General features: G+C 47.6%; 1 long non-coding RNA gene across 1 annotated transcript; it reads right to left on the bottom strand.

Annotated features, from left to right (window-relative positions):
* Nucleotides 1-1,047: 1,047 nt before the first annotated feature.
* Nucleotides 1,048-21,371, bottom strand: LOC119527511. The gene is made up of 3 exons (XR_005215411.1): nt 21,250-21,371; nt 18,938-19,096; nt 1,048-2,590 (listed from the first exon to the last, which is right to left on the bottom strand). It is a non-coding gene; the product is annotated as an uncharacterized LOC119527511 (long non-coding RNA).
* Between the last annotated feature and the right edge of the window lie 120 nt (nt 21,372-21,491).

Genomic DNA, 21,491 nt, shown 5'->3' with positions numbered 1-21,491 from the left:
CCTCAATAAGGTGAATGTCACAATAAAGTGAGTCATGTGAACTTTTTGTTTCCCGGTACATAAAAGTTATGTTTACACAATAGTGTAGTCTATTAAGTGTGCAATAGCATTATGTCTAAAAAAAAATGTACATACCTTAATTTAAAAATACTTTATTGCTAAAAAAAGGCTAACCATCCAAGACTTCAGTGAGTTGTAATATTTTTGCTGGGGGATGGTTTGCCTCAATGTTGATGGCTGCTGACTGCTCAGGGTGGTGGTTGCTAAAAATTGGGAGGGGGGGTTGTGGCAATTTCTTAAAATAAGACCACAATGAAGTTTGCAGCATTGATTGACTCTTCCTTTCACAAAAGATTTCTCTGTAGCATGCAATGGTGTTTGAAAGCATTTCACCCACATTAGAATTTCTTTCAAAACTGGAGTCAATCCTCTCAAACTCTGCTGCTGCTTTATCAACTAAGTTTATGTGCTATTCTACATCCTTTGTTGTCATTTCAACAATGTTCACAGCATCTTCACCAGCAGTAGATTCCATCTCAAGAAATCACTGTCTGGAAATGAAATAAGCTACAGTGGCAAAGAGATTCCAAAAGGAGCTGAGAGGTCACTCTGGTGGGCACTCTTACGCACAATATAGACAACCCTTTTTAGGTTCTAATGAATTGGAGTAGCTAGCAGTAAATACCTGAAACTATCAAACTACAACCCAGAACCCATGAATCTTGAAGATGATTGTATAAAAATGTAGCTTATCAGGGGTGACAATGGGATTGGGAAAGCCATATGGACCACACTCCCCTTTGTCTAGTTTATGGATGGATGAGTAGAAAAATAAGGGAAGGAAACAAACAAACAAACAAACAAACAAAGGCACCCAGTGTTCTTTTTTACTTTAAATTGCTCTTTTTCACTTTAATTATTATTCTTGTTATTTTTGTGTGTGTGCTAATGAAGGTGTCAGGGATTGATTTTGGTGATGAATGCACAACTATGTAATGGTACTGTGAACATGCAGTTTTGTATGACTGCATGGTATGTGAATATATCTCAATAAAATGAATTAGAAAAAAAAGAAATCACTTTCTTTGCTCATCCATAAGAAGTAACTCCTTATCCATTCAAGTTTTATCGTGAGATTGCTGCAATTCAGTCCCATCTTCATGCTCCACTTCTAATTCTAGTTCTCTTGATGTTTCTACCACATCTGCAGTTACTTCCTCCACTGAAGTTTTGAACCTCACAAAGTAATCCATGAGGGCTGAAATCAACTTCTTCCAAACTCCTGTAATGTTGATATTTTGACTTTTTCTTCCTATGAATCACAAATATTCTTAATGGCATCAAGAATGGTGAATCCTTTCCAGGTTTTCAATTTATTTTGCCCAGGTCCATCAGAGGAATCACTATCTATGGCAGTTATAGCCTTACAACATGTATTTCTTCAATAGTAGACTTGAAAGTTGAAATGACTCCTTGATCCATGGGTAGCAGAATGAATGTTGTGTTTACAGGTATGAAAACAACATTCATCTCATTGTACATTTCCATGAGAGCTCTTGGGTGACCAGATGCATTGTCAACAAGCAGTAATATTTTGAAAGGAATCTTTTTTTTATGAGCAGTTCTCAACAGTGGGCTTAACATATTCAGTAAACCATGCTGTAAACAGATTTGCTGTCATCCAGGCTTTGTCGTTCCATTTATAGAGCGCAGGCAGAGTAAATTTAGCACAACTCTTGAGGGCACTACCATTTTCAGAATGGCAAGTGAGCACTGTCTTCAACTTAAAGTCACCAGCTACATTAGCACCTAACAATAGAGTCAGCCTGTCCTTTGAAGCTTTGAAGCCAGGCATTGACTTTTCTCCTCTAGCTATGAAAGTCCCAGATGGCATCTTCTTCCAATAGTACATTGACAATCTGTTTAGTGTAGCCACCTTCATCAATTATCTTGGCTAGATCTTCTGGGATAACTCGCTTTAGCTTCTACATCAGCACTTGCTTCTACCTTGCATTTTTAGGTTATGAAGATGGCTTCTTTCCTTAAACCTCACAAACCTCTGTGGGCTTCAAACTTTTCTTCTGCAGCTTTCTTACCTCTCTCAGCCTTTGTAGAATTGAAGAGTTAGGGCCTTGCTCTGGATTAGGCTTTGGCTTAAGGGAATGTCGTGGCTGGTTTGCTCTTCTATCTAGACCACTACAACTTTCTCCATATCAATAAGGCTGTTTTGCTTTCTTACCATTTGTGTGTTCACTGGAATAGCACTTTTAATTTCTTTCAAGAATTTTTCCTTTGCATTCGCAGCCAGTGCAAGAGGCCTAACTTTCAGCCTATCTAGGATTTTGACATGTCTTCCTCACTAAGCTTAATCATTGCTAGCTTTTGATTTAAAGTGAGAGATATGCGACTCTTCCTTTCCCTTGAACACTTAGAGGCAATGTAGGGTTACTAATTTCAATATTGTGTCTCCGGGAATAGGGAAGCCGGAAGGAGGGAGAGTGATGGGGGAATGGCTGGTCGGTGGAGCAGCTGGTACACACACACCACTTATGGATTATGTTCGCTGTCTCATGGGCATGATTTGTAACACCTGCAAACAATTACAATAGTAACATCAAAGATCACTGATCACAGATCACCATAACAGATATAATAATAATAATGAAAAAGTTTGAAATATTGCAAGAATTACCAAATTGTGAGACAAAGACACAAAGTGAGCTCATGCTGTTGGAAAATGGCATTCATAGACTTGCTTGACACAGGGTTGCTACAAACCTTTAATTTGTAAAAGATGCAATATTTGCAAAGCACAATAAAGTGAAGCACAATAAAATGAGGTATGCCTCTACTTGTGTGGTGCGGGGGTTGAGGGATTGCTGAATTTTAATGGGTTCTGATTGCATCACCACCCTGACAGCCCTGTGCATCAAGGAGCAGGTTAGAGTAGGGGACAAAGAGCCCCCTCTGCTTGGAGGTCTATTACACCCCATATTGGCCAGGTGTGGGGACTAGACTGCCTTCCAAGATCAAGTCACCTCTTTCAGGGGCAGATCCTTTTCTTATCTCCTCCCCAGGGTACTTGGCATAGAACCAAGCACCCAGGAGGAGGTGCAGCCTGCTGTCCTTGGGGGAGCAGAGGCAGAGATGACTTCGGTCTGAGTCCCAACTCTGCCACCTGTAGCTGTGCAAGCTTGGACAGGTCACCTTACCAGGCTGGCCAGTCTCAAGATGGAAGGGACTGAATGGCAGTATTCTGGAGCGCCCCCTCTCCGTAGCACTCAGGGAACACAAGGGAGACTTTGTGGCCTCGGTCCTCCGTTTGAAGAGGAAAAGTGTTCCCCTCCGGACCCAAGCTCCTTCCTTCCGCAAATTCAGTCAATTTTAGGATCAGAGTGAGGGCGCTTTCTCTGGGGGAGAAGTCGGGTGGGCCTCGGTATGGAAGCGGGAAGGGTCGGCAGGCAGCGAGGGAGAAGCCACCCCTTTACCAGGAAGCAACAAACCCGTGAGGGCACCGCTGGCCGACGTGCCCCAGGCACACAGCCAGGAAGGGGACCCGGGGACTAGAATCCAGCCCTCCGGCCAGGGCTCGGCCAAACACTCCGGCCCGGCGAGGGGCACCTCCTCTGCCCCCCACTTCATCCCCCGGACCGTGGCTTCGTGGTTGGGGGGGGGGGGGGGCAGCCGGACGTTGCAGGCCAGGGGCTGCGCGCAGGAAGGGGCGGCGGAGACTGTCCGTGAGCCTCAAAGCGGCGGAAGGGAGGGAGCAGCCGGCACCTGCATTGTGCGAGCCCCGCTCCTGGCTGCGCCGCCGCGGGCCCCTGGCGCGCGTTCTTGCCTTCCGCTGCTGGGGCGGGGCCCGCGACTTTCAGGCAGGTGATAACGTGCACAGAAGGCCAGATCTGCACTTTCATTAATTTATTCATGCACACGTCTGTTATTGAACTGTGGTAGGAGCTGGTGCACAAAAACTTAATTCATGATTCCAAGGATCTTTGTGGCTTTGTGGTCAGATGGCTCGGTGGGAATCCTGGCTCCTGGCTGTGTAACTTGGCCAAGCTACATAAGCTCTCTGGGCCTCAGCAGGTGGAATGTTGGATTAAGTGAATTACATGTGAAGCACTTGGAACCATGTCTGCAACTAGTATGCATTTGCTAAGGCTAAGATTTTCTTTTTCATTTTTATTATGAAACACTATTTAAGAAGTGGTGTGGAGTCAAAAGTTGCAAACTGGCCTTCACAATGGTTTTAAAGACTTTTAAAATTGATGCCATTAAAAAATTATGAAGTTTCATCTAAAACTAGGATTGTGGCTTCTTTTGAAAAGATTGAAGATCTGGAAAGTTTGTGTTTTATAAGTTGCAGCTGGGTATTATGCTGAGGCATATATATATATATATATATATATATATATATATATATATATAGCATATTTTGTATGCCTTTGCAAAGAGGTGATAATTCTTTTTGTACAAGAAAAAAAACCTCTTGGGCAATTCACTTGTTGCAAAAGCCTGAAAAGCAAGTTTATTCTAAAAGGCAAGTTTACCTGAAATTTTGATTATTGATTGCCTGATTTTAAAATGTTGCCTTCTGAGACATCTTCTAATAAAATATTTCTCAAACATGTCCAAATGGAACAGCTTATGCCATCTGAGTCTCTGAAACCAAGAAAAAGATCTGTAGAACTTTGAGTTTTCATAGCTGGTCTAGGGAAGGCAAGGGACTAGTGATCAAAGATGTGACCATCTTCCCCAGGAAGTGGAGTGGAGATGGAGAGAAGGAGCAGACAGGTTATAGGTAGTTAGAGAGCAGAACTGACAGGAGGTATGGCTAGGAGAGAGAAGAGGCAAGTTTGACTCTTGGGTTTCTGGCCTGGGAGAATGGGTGGAAGGTGGACCCATTCACTGACTTGGGGGCCCAGAGGAGGAGGGGGAGGAAGGCCAATGAGTTGCTTCTAGTCATGTAGGGTCTGAGATTCTGGGTCAGCCATGCAGAGATTAGTGGAATGTCAGGGGTCTGGTATTCAGAAGAGAGAGCTGTACTTGAGATGGGTCCTCATTGAGTCAGGGGGCCAAACCACCCCAGGGCTGTGTGGAAAGAGCAGGAAGCCTAGGACAGATGGACCCCAGGATCTGTTTACATTTAAGGGATTAAGGATGTTTAACGGAGTTGAAACGATGTTGAAGGGAAGAAGAGCCTGCAAGGATTTGCAGTCTAGCTGCCTCCCTGGGCAGCCTTAGCCTCCAACCTACAGGGCTGGGCCCCTCCCCCATACTCCACTGCAGAAGTGGACTGAGGCATAGGCGGGGAGGAGGAATTCTGACCCGGCCCTACTGTCACCAAAAGACGGGTGAGGTGAAGCAAGATCCCAGTCAAGTTTAGGACACCTAAGTGCTCTTCAGAGGCTCTTTCCTGCCCTTCAGAGCCACTTGGTGGGCCTTGGGGACATTGCTGGGAAGGAGAACTCAGAGGAAGGGCCAAACGGTGGGCCCCCTGGCTGTAGAAAGAGCAAATAGGATGCATTCCAGGACATTCTGCTCAACTGTGGGGAAGTAGAGAGGCCAGAGGTGCCTGGGGCTGCCATACCAACTCTTAGCCAGTCCCCTGTAAGACAGCAGGCTGGCTGCAGGCCAGGCTCCTCTATGGGAACTCTGCCCCTTGAAGCCAGGAGGTATGCAATCATCAGTAGAGGCCAGTGATTTGCTTGGGAGTCAGAGATCTGCGCTGGGCCACGGCTGAGCTTTGAAACATGCATCAACTCCTACGATGTGCCACACACTGTCATACACAGTTTCCCTAATCCTCATAACAACTTTATGAAAGAAATACAACTTTCTCCATTCTATAGAAAAATAAACTAAGGCTCAGAGAGCGTAAGTACCATGCCAAGAACATGCAGCTAGTAAGAGGCAGAGTTGGGAGGATAAGCCTGGAGCACTGGCTCTGTCCCTTTGGTTTCTCCTGGGGTGGCCCCACTTCTACAGTGGTTTCCCAGGCTCTCTGACATTTAGGCTCTACCTGGGGGTCCTTCTCTCTCACTCCCAACCTCCAAACAATCACCAAATCCTGTCAAACCTACCCCTTTACAGATCTTGCATCTGTCTCCTCTCCTCCACTCCTGGGGTCACTGCCCCAGTTTGAACCTCATGATCTGCCCTGGCTATTACCTCAGCATTCTCTGTGGTCCCGCCGCCTTCCAATTCTCTCAGGTCCACCCCTAGTCCTTCCTCCACATCAGCAGTCAAAGGGCCCAACTAAAACACAAATCTGACCATGTCAAAGTCCTTTGTAATGCCTGCCAAAGACTTCACGTTGACCTCTGGATGAAGTCCAAATTCCCAGGCTCTGGTCACCAACCTCAGCAGCCTCACTCTCTCTGCTCTCCAAAACTTACTTACTGTCCTCTGAGCAGACTGTGGGCTAGACTTCCTCACCCCTGGGCCTTCACTCCCACCACTGATTCTGCCTACCACACACTCTTACCCACCTCTGCCAACTGGAGACCTGACCACCTTTCACAGCCCAGCTTCATGCAGGGCCCTTTTGCCAGAACCTAGTGTGCCTTGGATTAAAGTTCTTCATATTTCTGTCTGTCTCCCTTACTGAACAGTGTGAGTTCCTGTGTGTCCTTCCCTTTGTGCCCAGCAGAGTACCTGACATACTGAGGACATTCTGTAAGCACGAAGTGGGAGCACCTTGGCCTCCATCTCCTATCCCCTCCATCCTGGCTCTGGCTCCAGGTTCAGCCTCTTGCCCTGGCCTGGATCCATTGCAGTGACAGAAGCAGCTCCAGGTCCAGCTCCTGGCTCAGTTCCAACCCTAGATCTGACCTGCCTCAAGCTTTGCCTCCAGCTCCTGACTTGGCTCCACCTTTGGCTCAAAATCCAGAACTAATATGGGCTTAGGTATAGCTGTGGGTTGAAACTCACAACCCAGCCAACTTCCCTAGTTCACTTTCCTGGGCTGAAGTTTCCTACCTCAGTACTCCCCAATTAGAGGCATGGAGCAGCCTAGGACAGCGCCTGTGCAGCCTGCCCCCTTGTGGTGTCATTACTCCTCCTCTGGAGCCACTCTGTTGCACCACCTCAACCCCAATTAAAGCCACTAGCCAGTGCTAAAGGGACAAAGAGTACCAGGAGGCTTCAAACACCTCTTTGGACCCTAGTTCTCTTGTCTATAAAATGGGAGTAACAGCTGATGTGAGAATGAAGGGAGACAATGCTGTGAAACTCTGGGCATGGCGCCTGGCACAGAGTAGATGTCAATCACCGCGAGGTCCTTTGCTCTTTACCTTTTCCCAGTCCAGTGGGCCAACTCCTGTAAGCGCCTGTACAATTCCATGGTGCCCATTGCATAAGAGCTTCTCCTGCCACCATGACACTGGTGGGCCAGTGCTGCTTGTTTCTAGGCTGCTGGCTGGGACTGTTGTCGCTAAGACATCTTGGGCAGTGGGAAGAGAGCTGAAGCATCATAATGGATCCCCTGCCCAGAACTTCACGTCCCTGATGTCAGGGGCAAACAGAAGTCCACAGGGTCGTGGGGAAAAGGCCAGTCTACTTTCTTTGCTGGGAGCTGAGTATATGTGTTTGGGTTGGGGAGATAAGGGTACTTCCTTCTCCCCTACAGCTGCCTCGCTGAGTCACCATCCTGTCAAAAGCTCAGAAGGCAAGGGTTCCTATGGATAAGGAAACTTGGGGACCCTGCCCCCAAGGCACAGTGACCAGCATCAGCGGGGGTCTGGGTATGATATGTTTGTGAGTGCGGGCATGCTTGAATGTCATGTGTGCAGCATGTATATGTCCATATATACATATTCTGCCTCCCTCAGCTCTCTCTGCCAATACAGTCCATTCTAATTGCCCATTTATATATCCCTGTCTTTTCCACCAGACTGTAAGCTCTGGGAATCCCAGGGGCTTCTCATATATGCTCAGAGAATTAGCCCATGAGAGCCTCTCCCCATTTTCTTCTCTTGCTCAAAATCCCAGTGGTGTCATCCCTTGTCACTGCCAATGCCCTCTGAAGGCACTGCTGCTGGCAAAGTTCAAGGATGAGGGCCAACAACCCAGGTGCCTGCCTGGGTCCGTACTGAGGCCACCACATGTGTCTGTAAATGACGGAGGTACTTGGAGGGCTGTCCCTATACATAGCACATGAGTGGTGTGTCTAAGTGATTTTCTCACGTGAACAACTGTACATGTGGAGATAGATGTGGACCTGGGTATTCAGTATAAATAGTGTGTGTTGGTGGATCTGTTATGTGATGTGTGTGTCTGCACGTGTGATGTGAATGTGTGTGTGAGGGATGTGGGCTGGAGAGCTCTGCTAGCCTGGGGAGGTACTGGAGCATTTGAGATTTCCTGCCGAACACTTTGAGGTGGTCCAGACCAAGGTCACTGTTCACTTGCTGCAGGAGACAAGAAAAGCAGTGGGGGCAGAGCCGAGGGAGTTGGGTCTATTCCTCTAGAGAGCCAGACACCCTACACCCAGCTGGCTGCCCAGCCCCCATGTCTGCAAACTCACCAGGGAAATAAATATAACCTTTGGAAGTTCTGGTGATGTGTCTGGGGAGGAGGCTCCAGCTGGGAACTCATGTGGGATCAGTCCTACCCTCTTCTCCCCCTCCACCACTGCCCTGCCATTGACCAGCGATCGATGCTAGTGGGGCCAATGGCTTTGCTGCCACTAACTGATCCTAGATGCCTACCTCAGCACTGTAGCCCAGCTCCAGAGCCTCCAGGACCTTCTTGCAAGGGAAGTCTAGACAGATTGCAAATCAGTGTCTCCTGGAACTCTGTGCCTGAAAGGGAGGAGAACTTACGGGCTTTTGGGCCAAGTTGCACCCTAGGCTGCTCATCTTTGGAGAAATCTAATTTTAACCCAGGCCGGCACTTTCCTGCTCCTCTTTCCTTATAGTAGACTGTGCTCCCCTCTCAGAATATGATTCATTTGATGATATGATCCTGCCTATTTCCCACTGCTCCTGAATATTCATTCCATACTGGAGATACCCCAAACCACGTGCATTTCCCAGAATGCACCATGAAGCTCCAGCTGCCTAAAACACTCTACTCTGCCTGGCTAACTCTGATTCAACTCTCAAAACTCAGTATAAGCATGGGCTCATCAGGATGCTGTCTTAAGCTGAAACTACTAGCTGTCCCCTAATATCCATTATCCTGCTTGTCCTTAGTCCTAGAACCCTGGTTTTTACCTAGGGACATGATTGGCTTGGAATAAAAACTATATTTCCCAGCATTCCTTGCAGCTAGGTATGGCCATGTGACTAAATGCTGACCAATACCTTGTAAGCCGAAATGTTTTGTGCAACTTCCGGGAACCATTTTTAAAGGGATAGGGGGCCATCCCTCCTTCCTGCTGGATGGGATGCAGATGTGATGACTAGAGCTTGAGCAGTCATACTGGACAATGAGGTGGAAGTATTGTGTTGAGGATGGCAGAGGATGGTAGAGCAACAAAATGGAAAGCACCAGAACAATATTGTGAATGTAATTAACACTATCAAATTGTATACTTGAAAGTGGATAAAATGGGAAATGTTATGTTGTATATATGTTACCACAATAAAAAATAAAAATTTTTAAAAAACCAAAAAACCAGAAAGCACCAGGGTCTCTGATGATCATGGAGCCACCATACTAGCTCTGAACTAGTTATTTCCAGACTTCTAACTGGTTGTTAGAGTGACTGATTTAGGGCTTTCTGTCACTCATAACCAAACTCAAGCCTACCTGACACTTTCCTTGGGTCAGCTGCACCTTATCTGCCTCCTCAGCTCTCTCTGCCAACACAGTCCATTCTTATTGCCCATTTATAGATCCCTGTCTTTTCCCCCAGACTGTGAGCTCAGGAGGGCTGGGTCCATGTCATCCTCCAAACATAGTGTCTACAACCAAAGAATAATTGGTTGTATGAACCAATAGGTGAATGCATATTCAGGCATCCAGATATTGGTGGAGCTATAGATTTGAGAGCTGTTAGAATAAATATGGTCATCGAAGTTGTGGGAGAGTATAGCATGAAGAGAAAGGAGCGTGAAAGGAAGAAATCCTCAGAGCACTGATATTGAAGGTTGAGTTGTAAGGAAAAGCCCTACAATAAGGCTGAAAAAAAGACAAGAGGGCCAGCAAGGCCTGGGCAAAAGGCCGCAGAGCAGGTGAGCTCAGAAACTGCATGTAATTACGTGGCTTCCTCTGGCAGCACACACAGCAGTCTACAATAGGAGCAGAGAAAGGATCGAGTTTTGCAGGCTAGGGGCAGGGGAAAGTGTTGGCAAGAGATATGCTAGCCCTGTGGGAGGAAAGAGGAATTGAAACTAGGAAGGGGCTACTAGGTTGGGAGAAGGTGGAGGAGTGGAGGGATGGGAGGTCCTGCTGGGGTTAAAAAACAGTGACAAGGGAATGCAGACATGAAAGAGCTGAAGAGAAGGTGACATTTTTCAGGGTGTAACCAGGCCACACTACACCTGGGATAAAAACAAGGGCACATAACTTGAAAGGTGAAATCACTGCCCTCCCCCCTACGTGGGATCAGACACCCAGGGGAGTGAATCTCCCTGGTAACATGGAATATGACTCCCGGGGAGGAATGTAGACCTGGCATCGTGGGACGGAGAACATCTTCTTGACCAAAAGGGGGATGTGAAAGGAAATGAAATAAGCTTCAGTGGCAGAGAGAATCCAAAAGGAGCCGAGAGGTCACTCTGGTGGGCACTCTTACGCACACTTTAGACAACCCTTTTTAGGTTCTAAAGAATTGGGGTAGCTGGTGGTGGATACCTGAAACTATCAAACTACAACCCAGATCCCATGAATCTCGAAGACAGTTGTATAAAAATGTAGCTTATGAGGGGTGACAAGGAGATTGGGAAAGCCATAAGGACCACACTCCACTTTGTCTAGTTTATGGATGGATGAGTAGAAAAATAGGGGAAGGAAACAAACAGACAAAGGTACCCAGTGTTCTTTTTTACTTCAATTGCTCTTTTTCACTCTAATTATTATTCTTGTTATTCTTGTGTGTGTGCTAATGAAGGTGTCAGGGATTGATTTGGGTGATGAATGTACAACTATGTAATGGTACTGTGAACAATCGAAAGTACGATTTGTTTTGTATGACTGCGTGGTATATGAATATATCTCAATAAAATGAATATTTAAAAAAAAAAAAAAAAAAAAAAAAAAACAAGGGCACATAAGCAGTCACCAGATAGTGTTTTCCTAGTACTGTGGGACCCCAGCCTCCCTCAAATTGCTCCTGGAGAGCTCTGGGAATCCCAGGGGCTTCTCATATATGCTCAGAGAATTAGCCCATGAGATCCTCTCCCCATTTCCTCTTCTCTTGCTCAAAATCCCATTCGTGCCATCCGTTGTCATTGCCTATGCCCTCTGAAGGCACTGCTGCTGGCAAAGTTCAAGGGTGGGGGGCCAACAAGACTGCCGGTGCCTGCCTGGGTCTGCATTGAAGCCACCATGGACCAAAGTCAAGGGCAGTAGTGTTGAGGGAAGCAGTAATTAAGGGCTCAAGATTCTGGAGTCTAGATGATCTGGGTTTCCATCCTGGCTCTGCCACTCACTAGCTCTGTGACCTTGAGCAAGTTGATTAATTTTTCTGAGTCTCGGTTTCTTTATCAGCAGAATGGAGGCTAATAAGGAACCTACCTCATGAAGTTAAAATGAGAAAATAGATATAAACCACTTAGCACAATGCCTGGCATAGGATGAGAAGTTTGCCCATGTCAGTGATTATGATCTTTGTTATTATACTGCTACTTGCATTCATTAACTCATTTAATAAACAAGTTCCAGGTGTCCCCTGACATGTGCCCAGAGCTTCAGTCAAAATGTATTTCTTGATATTTCCCAACACTGAACATGTTCCCTTGCCCCTCTGCAGCTTTGTACATGCTGTTTGCTCTGCTGGAATTGCTCTTCATCTGCTAGGTGAATTTGTCCTTGGAGCCTCAGATAATATCTAGTCCCCTTAAGGGACTTCCCTGGACATCCCAGCCTGGGTCAAGTAAGTCCTCTGGGCTCCCACATGACCAGGGCCTCCTCTTTGCACCACTCTGGGTGGGGGGCACTCATACAGACCCCCAGAGTTGGGCAATGTGGCAACCTTGCCCATGCCTCTCCTGTTCCCCTCTTGTGTGGAGTATATCACACTCTGACGGTAATGATTTATTTACCTGTTGGCCTCTCCCTCTTGACTCTGAACTCCTTGAGGACTCTGCCTGGCACAGTCAGGGCTCAGTAAATGCTCATTTGAACAAAGAGACCCTAGCCTAGTCCCTGTATCCTAGGACTCCAGTCTGGCTGGGGAGACAAAATGAACAAACATGAAGTATGTCAAGAACTGAACAAGAACAGGAGGTACACAGACTTGTGTGCTTCAGATTGAGGGCTTTTCTAGGATGGACAAACAGAGCTGAAAGGGAGGATGCAGTAGTCAGAGTGGGGGACTGGAGCTGAGATGTAAAGAATGAACACATACTTGGAAGACCCAACTCTCCAGTCTCCTGGAATGCTCTGCTCAAGGGTGGAAAGAACTTCATCCCCTCCATGATTTTCACCTGGTCCAAAGTGAAGAAAGTAATCATTTCAAAGCTCTTGTAAGGACACTGTGTATACAAGAGGAACCATCATGCATCATGCTCTTTACTGGGGCCACTTTTTATGCATGTTAGGCTGGGGCATAGCCTGGAAGCAGAAGGATGTTCCCAGAACTGACATTGCTCTAAAAAATAATTTGAGCATTATCTGCACTGTGGGCAGGGTTTAGATTATGGGGGTCTCAGAAAAGTGTTTCTCTTCCTCAATATAGATTTAGATTGTACCGATGCTGAGAATAAACACTTGTCTTTTATAGGTGAGCATATATGTGTATGTGTGTATATGTGTGTGAGTACTTGATCCACATTTAACCACCCCACTGTCATCCCCACATGCCCCTAGAAGGCCAAGTCTGAACAATGAGGAGGAGGCACAACCCATCACTTCTCATTGATAGAAAGACTTTAAAGGGATAGGACCTTAAAGGCCCAAATTGCTGAGTCCCCCTTAGGCTGTGTAGTTGAAGCCCATTTCCTATACCCCTCCGTCCTCCAGCCATGATATTATTCTAGACTGAATAACTCAGACTTGCGGAAGAGTTCTCTAAGTGTTTCTCATGTAGCCTGGGAGGGTTGAGGTTTCCTCATAGAGCCTGATGGAGATTTTGCCTATCAGAGAACTGAAGAGGTGGCCTCTTTATGGGAGTAAGGGGGAAGGAGGATCTTAAGACAGGAGAATAAAATTAGGGACTGGATGTACCCATAGGGAGACAGCCTGTGAAACTTTTCACTGCATTTGGTTGTTTTCCTCTTGGAAAGTCATGTGACATGTACAATTTAAATTGATCTCTTCTAGTTATAGTCATTTACAGTAATCCCTGTGCCTTCAGTGAAATCTGTTGCATACATGTGGGCCTTGTTTGGGGGTTGGGGGTGGAGAAGCAAGTAAAGGGGCTGGGCTTGTAAAGGAAGTGTCAAATCTTCCATGGACGTTTCGGTTGAGGGAGCAGCATCAGGGAGCACACATGACCAGAAATGGGGCTGGAGAGAAATTCTGCTGGGCATGGAGCAGACGTGGGAGGAAGGCAGACCTTGAAAGGAAACAAAACGGGCAAAGGGCAGGGCACAAGCAAAGGCTTGGGTGACTCCTTGACTGGAAGAGAGGGTAGAGGGAAGTGCTGGGGAATAAGGCAGGAGAGGTGGGGTGGAGACTCCTCAGTCTAAGTCCCAGGCCCTGGTGGCTGCCTCCCTCCCATGCTTAGAAAGTCAGGCTGGGGCTGGGGCTGGGCTGGGGCTGGGCTTCCTCACCTGTTCTCTGCTCTGTGGAGAGGTACTTGATAACATGCCAGATGGGCTCTGGTCACCTGAGGACACCCTCACGTGTCACATGCCTTACCCTTCACCTCTTTCTTCCTGGTGGCCAGGAAAGTCCTGGAAGATTTCAAGGAAGGCTACTACCACCCTACTTTGGCCCTCTCTCCCAGGAGGAGGGAGCAAAGCTGAAAGCCTCCAGGAAGTGGAGTGGAATGAACGGAGAGGCTCAAGAACTTGCTACTCTCCCTTCTGTGACAAACTGCTTCCTCCCGACCACCTCGCAGCAACATAAGCCCAGAGCCTAGAGTTCAGAGGACAGAGACCATAGCCTACTTGGAAGGTCCAGAGCCCAACCCAGCCCAAAACCCAGCCCAGAGCTCAGCCCAGCCGAACCCAGAGCCCAGCCCAGCCCAACCTAGAGCCCAGCCAAGAGCCCAACCCAGCCCAGCCCAGCCCAACCTAGAGCCCAGTCAAGAGCCCAACCCAGCCCAGCCCAGCCCAACCTAGAGCCCAGTCAAGAGCCCATCCCAGCCCAGCCCAGCACCTGGACCCAGAACCTAGAGCTCAAAACCCATCCCAATGCTTATAACACAATCTAGAGTCTAGAACTAACAGCTCAAACCAGACCAGCCGTAGTCCAAAGTCCAGCTCAGAATTCAGTCCAGCCAGAGTCAAAGAACTTAGAGCCAATCCTTCCACCAATATCACACAATCTTGATCACTGTAGCTGTATAATAAGTTTTGAAACCAGAAAGGGTGATTCCTCCTACTTGACTATTTTTCAGAATTGTTTTAGCTATTCTATGTTCGTGTTTCAATATAAATTCCATATATAAATGTTGCTGGAATTTTATAGATATTGCATTAAATCTATTTATCAATTTGAGGAGAATATTTCTTATTTTTTCATCAGCATTGTATACTTTTCAGCATACAAGTCCTGTACATATTTTGTTACATTTACACCTAAGTATTTCATTTTTTTTTGAGTGATTGTAAATGGTATCATATTTTTTATTTTGGTGTCCGTCTGTCCATTGCAAGTATATAAAAATACAATAGATTTTTGTATGATTAAAAGAAAAGAAGAAGTCAGAGCCAGGTCCTAGCCTAAAACCCAGCCCTCAGCCTAGAATCCAGAGCTCAGAGGGCCAATGCTCAGACCCCAGAATTCAGCCCTCCGAAAGTTCAGGTCAGCCTTCAAATCAAAGCTAAGCCCAAAGTTTAGATGGAGCCCAGGGCAGCCCAGAATCCACCCAAGAGCCTAGAACCCAACACAGACCCCATTTCAGCACCAGTACTCAGAGTTTAGCCTGATAGTAAGGGTGGCATGGAAACTCATGCCCAGCCCAGAGCCCAGTGGCTCCTTGATGACCCTCCTGGAACAATCTCAGAGGAGGGGGTGGCCAAGATTGCAAGCTGAGCAGATAGACGTCCAGATCCTAGCCCTGCCCTGCTTCCAGTTCAGGGAGAAAAAGGGACTGCTGTATGTATGGGCGTGGAGGTGGGTTTTTTGGTTCTTCTAGCCCTGGTTCTGCAGGGTCCATCCTGAGGACTCAGAGACCAGGCAGAGCATGGCTTGGGGCTTTCTTTGCCAGGACTGCCCCCTCAGAATCCTGATGGAACAGGAAACAGAATCCTGCTGTCACTGACTTGTTATGTGACCCTTCTGTGAATTATACACAGAATATACTGAATTATACACCCCAGTTTGGACATGTTCTTGGTCTGGCTCTGCATTCTGGTAGATGTGAGCCCATTGTAAATAGGATCTCTTGAAGATGTAACTTCAGTTAAGGTGTGGCCCAAGTGAATCAAGTTGGTCTTTAATCTCTATTACTGGAATCCTTTATAAACAGAATGAAATTCGGATATATATAGAGAGAAAGCCACAGGAAGAAGCTGGAAGTCAAGGGAATCCAGAGGAAAAAGAAGAAGACATTGCCTCATGCATTGCCATGTGACAGGAAAGCCAAGGACCAAGAATCTCTGGCATACAGCCCCAGGGAGAAAGCCTCCCCTTGCTGAAGCTCTGAATTTGGACCTCTCCTATCTCAGAACTGTGAGCCAATAAATTCCCATTGTGTAAACCAGCACATTGTATAGTATTTGTTTTAGCAGCTGGGAAACTGAAACACCTTCTCTGACCTTACTTCTTCTAGAAAGGAAATCAGGAAGTGCTTTATTTAGACCTATAGACCCAGAAACATAGAGGAAGAAGTTTACAGATCATTCACTCATTTATTCTTTTATTCATCAAACATTTATATAATAGGTGGGTTTAAAAGCAAATGGATGACATGGTCAGATTTGTTTTAGAAACTCTGTTGTTGGAGACTGCATCAGACGGAGAGAGGCTAGAAACAGGTGGGAACAGTGAGGGCACTGCTGCAACGGACAAGAGAAATGGGTGGCAAGTGGCAGTGTCATCATTATAAAGCCCCAATGTGGTCATTTTACCCCTTTGCTCAGAATCTTTTCAATGGCTCCCTCACCATCTTCAGGATAAAGAATGCTCCTTCCATCTTCTGAGCCTCAGAGTCTACCAATTTTCCATCCAGCAAATGCCTGACCAACTCAAACATTTCACTGTTTCTACACCTACCTTCCTCCATCACACCTCCTTGGGTGTGACATTCCCTTTGTCCAGCCTGCCCTTCCCTATTTCAGGAGCTGCTAATCATCCTACAGGACTCCACTCCACATCACCTTCTGGGTGAAGCCTCCCAGATCCATCAAACACAATCTGCTGTTCCCTGTTTTGTGCAGTCAGACAGGTCTCCATTAGGCCTTTGCCACATGGTTTATAACAGTCCTGCCTGTGTTTCTCTCCTCCAATGGGCGTGACCCCCTTAAAGGACAAGATCATCCATGCCTTATTCATTTCTATGCAGCAGGGTGGGCTTAGAGTAGACTCAATGAATGCATTGGCAAGGCCTCCTTTATACCTCCAAGAATCCTCCCCCCCACCTCAAGGCCCTGTGTTTTGTTTTGCTCATTTTTTTTCAAATTAGAGTAGCTGTAGGTTACAACCTACAATTATGGACATTTTGCATTCACGTGTACTAGGCCCCGTGTTTCAACTAAGTTGAAAAACTTGGTAAGAAATTTGTTTTCCCCTTGTCTATTAATTAAAGACATATGTTCTGCCAATCAGAGATAAAGGACAAAGGAAAGAAATTTGTGGAGAGCCAAACCTGAGGTTTGTTTGGTATACCCAGTCTCACCAGATCATCAGGATTATTACAGAGAAGATAAATGAGGCACAGAGAAGTTAACTGAACAGCCCATGAGAACTAGAGGCAGAGCTGGATTCAAGCCCTAATGAACCTGACTCCAAGCTCTTTAAAACTGCCCAGCTATGCTCTTATCTTTTGCTGTTAATCAGCATGAGATCACGGCATCACCATATTGTTACCACATTGAGTCTGGAACCAGCCACCAAATGCCCGAGGTCCTGGCTTGCCCATAGTGGAGGTGGGAGGTGACCTCTTAAAATACTGACTCCTAGTGGGAAGCCGCCATTACACAGTGCTGGGTTGCCCAGTAGGCTATTTTTGTGTGCAGATGTAGGTAAAAGGAGGCCCAAAGATGGAGCAGGATTCCAGGGATCTTAAGGGCAGGATCTGCTTCTGCCACCCTGGCCTCAGTCCAGCAAGTCATTTGTGCAGGAAAGTGACGTGAAGATGAGGAGAGCCCAGGGCAGAGTCCTGGCAAGCCAGGAAGGCAGAGGTACTGATTGGGCATCAACCACTCCCCCACACCTGAGGCCAGGCCTCACCTGATCCAATGGGCCCTGGAGCCACCTGGTAGGTTGGCCCAACCCCTGGGGCTTCCACAGAACTGTGCCATGGCCTCAGGTGGCAGCATTCTCTGATAGAAGACTGATATTGCCTATTCAGTCATTCTTACATTTCCTCAGGAGCTAGAGCCTTCCTGAGGGAGTAGGGCTGTCTCTCTCTTCTAGGTAGGATCTCGGACTTCGGGCAGCATCACTGGTTGGAGGAGAGGCATCACTTATCCTAGCGAATCTCTGGGTACTCTCCATGTCCCTTGGCCCCCAGAGAAATGAAGCTCAGAAGTCAGACCCAGATCCCAGTCCAGCCCCAAAGCCCAGGACAGAGGGCCTCCCTGTGGAGAGGTTCATAGCCTCGTGAGAGCAGATGGGTCAGCCTTGAGGCCTCTCCTGCCCCTACAATTGCCCAATCAACAACCAGGCAGGAAAGGGCAGCCTGAAGTGGCTTCAAGGGCCCTCAGATATTTCCTCCCTGAAGAGCTTCTCTCAGGGCCCTCAATACTCCCTCTTTCTTACTTTCTGCCCTGCTTCCTCCCTAAAGAGCAAACAAAGGAGCGAGGCAGAGAGCATTCCCGACACAGCAGCTGTTCCCAGAAGCCCTTGCTCCAGCATCTGCCCAACTCTTACCTCTTCAACCTGGCTGTTCCTTTGCCTTATATCACCTCCCACGAGGCAGACTGTAATGGTAGAGCTGAGCTATGAAGCCAGGTGATTTATCTCTGGGATCTTTGCACTTAACTCTGCTGCTGTGTATCTCAGGAAACTCAGGGGACCCAGGGGCCTCCCCAGTGGCCCTTGGGGACCACTGGCTGCTGCCCTGTGAGGACAGGCAGGTGGAGAGCTACAAGGGGTGGTCTAAGAACGTTGCTTCAAAGAATAGGCTGAGGTCTCTGCTCTAGGCTTCTGAGGCTAACAGAGCTGGGGGCTTGTCCTCTGCCCACATGGACTGGAGCCTCAGCAAAGCCTCCTGGATTCCAGGCTTGGTGACTTGGAGGTAAGAGGGTGGGAAGGAGAATGGCCAATGGAGACACGTGGTCAGGACTGTAGGCACTTGAAGGGTGACAGCTAATGCAACCAAATTCACCAAAAGAATAAAAGGCCTCACTCTGGGTTTATAAAATATGGTCCCTGCTTCTCTTCTCTTAGCCTCAGGCTCATCATCTATAACATGGGGGTGATTAAAAACTACCCCCTCCCCAGTGGTGGTATAAGGATAAATGAGATGGTATATGTAAAGCACTTAGAACATTACCTGGTCAGCATACAGTGGGTGCTCAGTCATTGGGAGCTGTTGTATCAGCACTGCGCTGAGTCAGTTCATGGTGAATGAGTCTCTAGTTGTGTGTTACGGGGCTCTGTCCTGCCCAACAATATGGATGGTGGAGCTGAAGTCACAAGGGGCAAGCTGGATCTAAAATTACAGAGTGAGAGGAAACAGTGGGCAACAGAACCAGGATTCAAAACAATTTTGACAGGCTGGAATAAGCAAGATGACATTGTCCTGCTGTGAGCTTCAAGACACTGCACAAAGCAGAGGCTGGGGGGGAGACCTTACTTGACCCCAGCTCCGGTGAAAAGGAACCGAATGATTTAGTTGACCACAACCTGATGGGAACTGATCATGGGAGAGAAATACTCCAAAGCCCAGCAGTCTTAGGCTGCATTAACAATGTGTCACGTCCAGACTGCAGGAAATAATAGGCCCATTGTGCTGGCCTGATCAGGCCATATCTGGAATCTTGCACTGCTACATCGACAGACTGGAATCAGGCCAGGAGGGGGACCAGGCCAGCCTCTGCTCCCAGGCACTGGGACTAAGCACTTCCCAAGCATTTTCTTATTTCACTCCCAAAATAACTCTTCCAGATAGTCAATATTACCATTTTACTCACTGTGTGGATGAGGCTCACCCACGTTGCTGAGGGTAATCTCCTTTACCTTAAGTCAACTGATTGTAGACTTTACATCCATGGTAGCAGTAACAGTAAGTAACAACAGTAACAACTAGGCCAGTGTCTGCCCAAACAATTGGACACTATAACCCAGCCGAGTTGACAAAATAAACCATCACAGAGGTTAATTAAGTGACCCAGGATGAAACATACAGCTAATAAAGGGAGGAACCTGGGACTTTTCCAAATGAGTTCCTCTTTTCCTTGTACCTGAGTAAGACTGAGCGTTCATTCACTGAGCACACATTTATTAAGCTCCTACTATGAGTCAGGCCCCCAGCTAGGCAGTGGGGGTGCCAGCATTGAATAAGATGCGGTTCTGATCTTCTGGGAACTAATGGTCTGGCAGGAGACCCAGTTCACTTGTGATACAGTATGATTCTGTAAGAGTGAATATTTTAGAGTTGCAAGGGATCAGAGACCACCTCATCTTATTCAAACCCTGAGGGAAGAGACAGAACAGTGTCACACATCTCACGGTGGAGCCACAGGGGGCTGCCCGTGCCCTATTCACAGTACTGAGTTGCCTCACTTTGGCTCCCAGCTGCTCAACAGTGGCCGAGACCTGTGCTCCCAGAAGATGGGATTTGCTAGGGCCTACAAGGAAGCTTGGCATGGTCACCCTGGAGCATCCAGACCCTCTCTCTCCTCAGGCAATGAGGCATTTAAAAAAAGAAAAAAGAGAGTCTGATAATGAGCAACCCCAGGACCAGAGGTGAGTGGTCTTTGAGAATCCCACTAATCAGGGTGAATTGGCCCCCACCTGGCCTCTTGAGGGTCTGTGAAGACTGAGAGGATGTTGGCGTAAGAGACAGAGGAGCAGAGGAAAAGACTGTTTTCTGGCTCCCATGCCTGGGCTCTGCTCTAGACTAATGTCCTCTCATCTCCTTTCAAGAACCTGATCACAGCACTCTTTTTTCCAAACGTTTCCTTGATTCTCTCAACCCAGAATGCCACTGTAGCCTTGTACTTCCCAGGGTTTCTTCTTACGGGGGGGTGGTGGATGGGGGGTGGGACACGTATCCCACGCAGCTTTCTGGTAATTTTGCAGAGAGGGACAGAGCAGGGCTGTTAAGAGTAAAGGCTTTGGAGTTTGGAGTCAGACAAAACATTCCAGGACTGGCTGTGCCACATAAAGGCTGTTTCACTTCTCTGAGGCTCCTTTTCCTTGACTGTAAAATGGGGATAATGATAGTATCTCCCTTATATGGTGGTTATGGGGGTTAAATGAGATCATGCTAGGCATGGAGGAACCACTCCACAAATGGCTGCTGTTTTTATCAGTGTACTAGTGGCAGTGGTCCCACTTCCTCCCCACAACTTGTGAGTTCCCTGAAAGGACTGAAGTTACCTCATCTTTCTCCCCCTTTGCCCAGGGCCCCATGGATGCCAACAGCTTGTGTGGAGATTCTAGAGAGAATAGGTGCTCTTGGGGGATGAGAAAGGGGCATCTGAACGGAAATTTCAGCTCTCCATCCTCTGGACCTGAAGGAGAGGGAGACTCGATCTGACTCCATGTTTTACGGGGGGCAGCGGGCTTCCGAGCCTCCACCTTTCCTGGGAATGGGGCTCAGAAGTAGGGGGTTGCAGGCCCGACTCAGAGAGAACTCACTCTGGGGACTTGGGCAGGTGGCTGTCAACTTTGGGTCTCGGCTTCCTCGCGCGGGTCAGGTGGGTCTCCCGGCCTCCTCAAGAGGTTGCGCGCAGTGCGCGCAGCCGGCTGCCGGTTCCGGGGCTTTGAGAACGTGGCTCACCGGCAAGGCGCGCCGGGCGGGTGGGGCAGGCGGGAGGGCTGGCGGGCGTGGGGATTGGCTGAGGCCGGGCAGCACAGCTCAGGGATTGGCCCAATCCGAG

The sequence above is a fragment of the Choloepus didactylus genome, chromosome 2 (assembly GCF_015220235.1).
Source record: "Choloepus didactylus isolate mChoDid1 chromosome 2, mChoDid1.pri, whole genome shotgun sequence".
Taxonomy (NCBI): Eukaryota; Metazoa; Chordata; class Mammalia; order Pilosa; family Megalonychidae; genus Choloepus; species Choloepus didactylus.
This window is presented reverse-complemented; position numbering and strand designations above follow the sequence as displayed.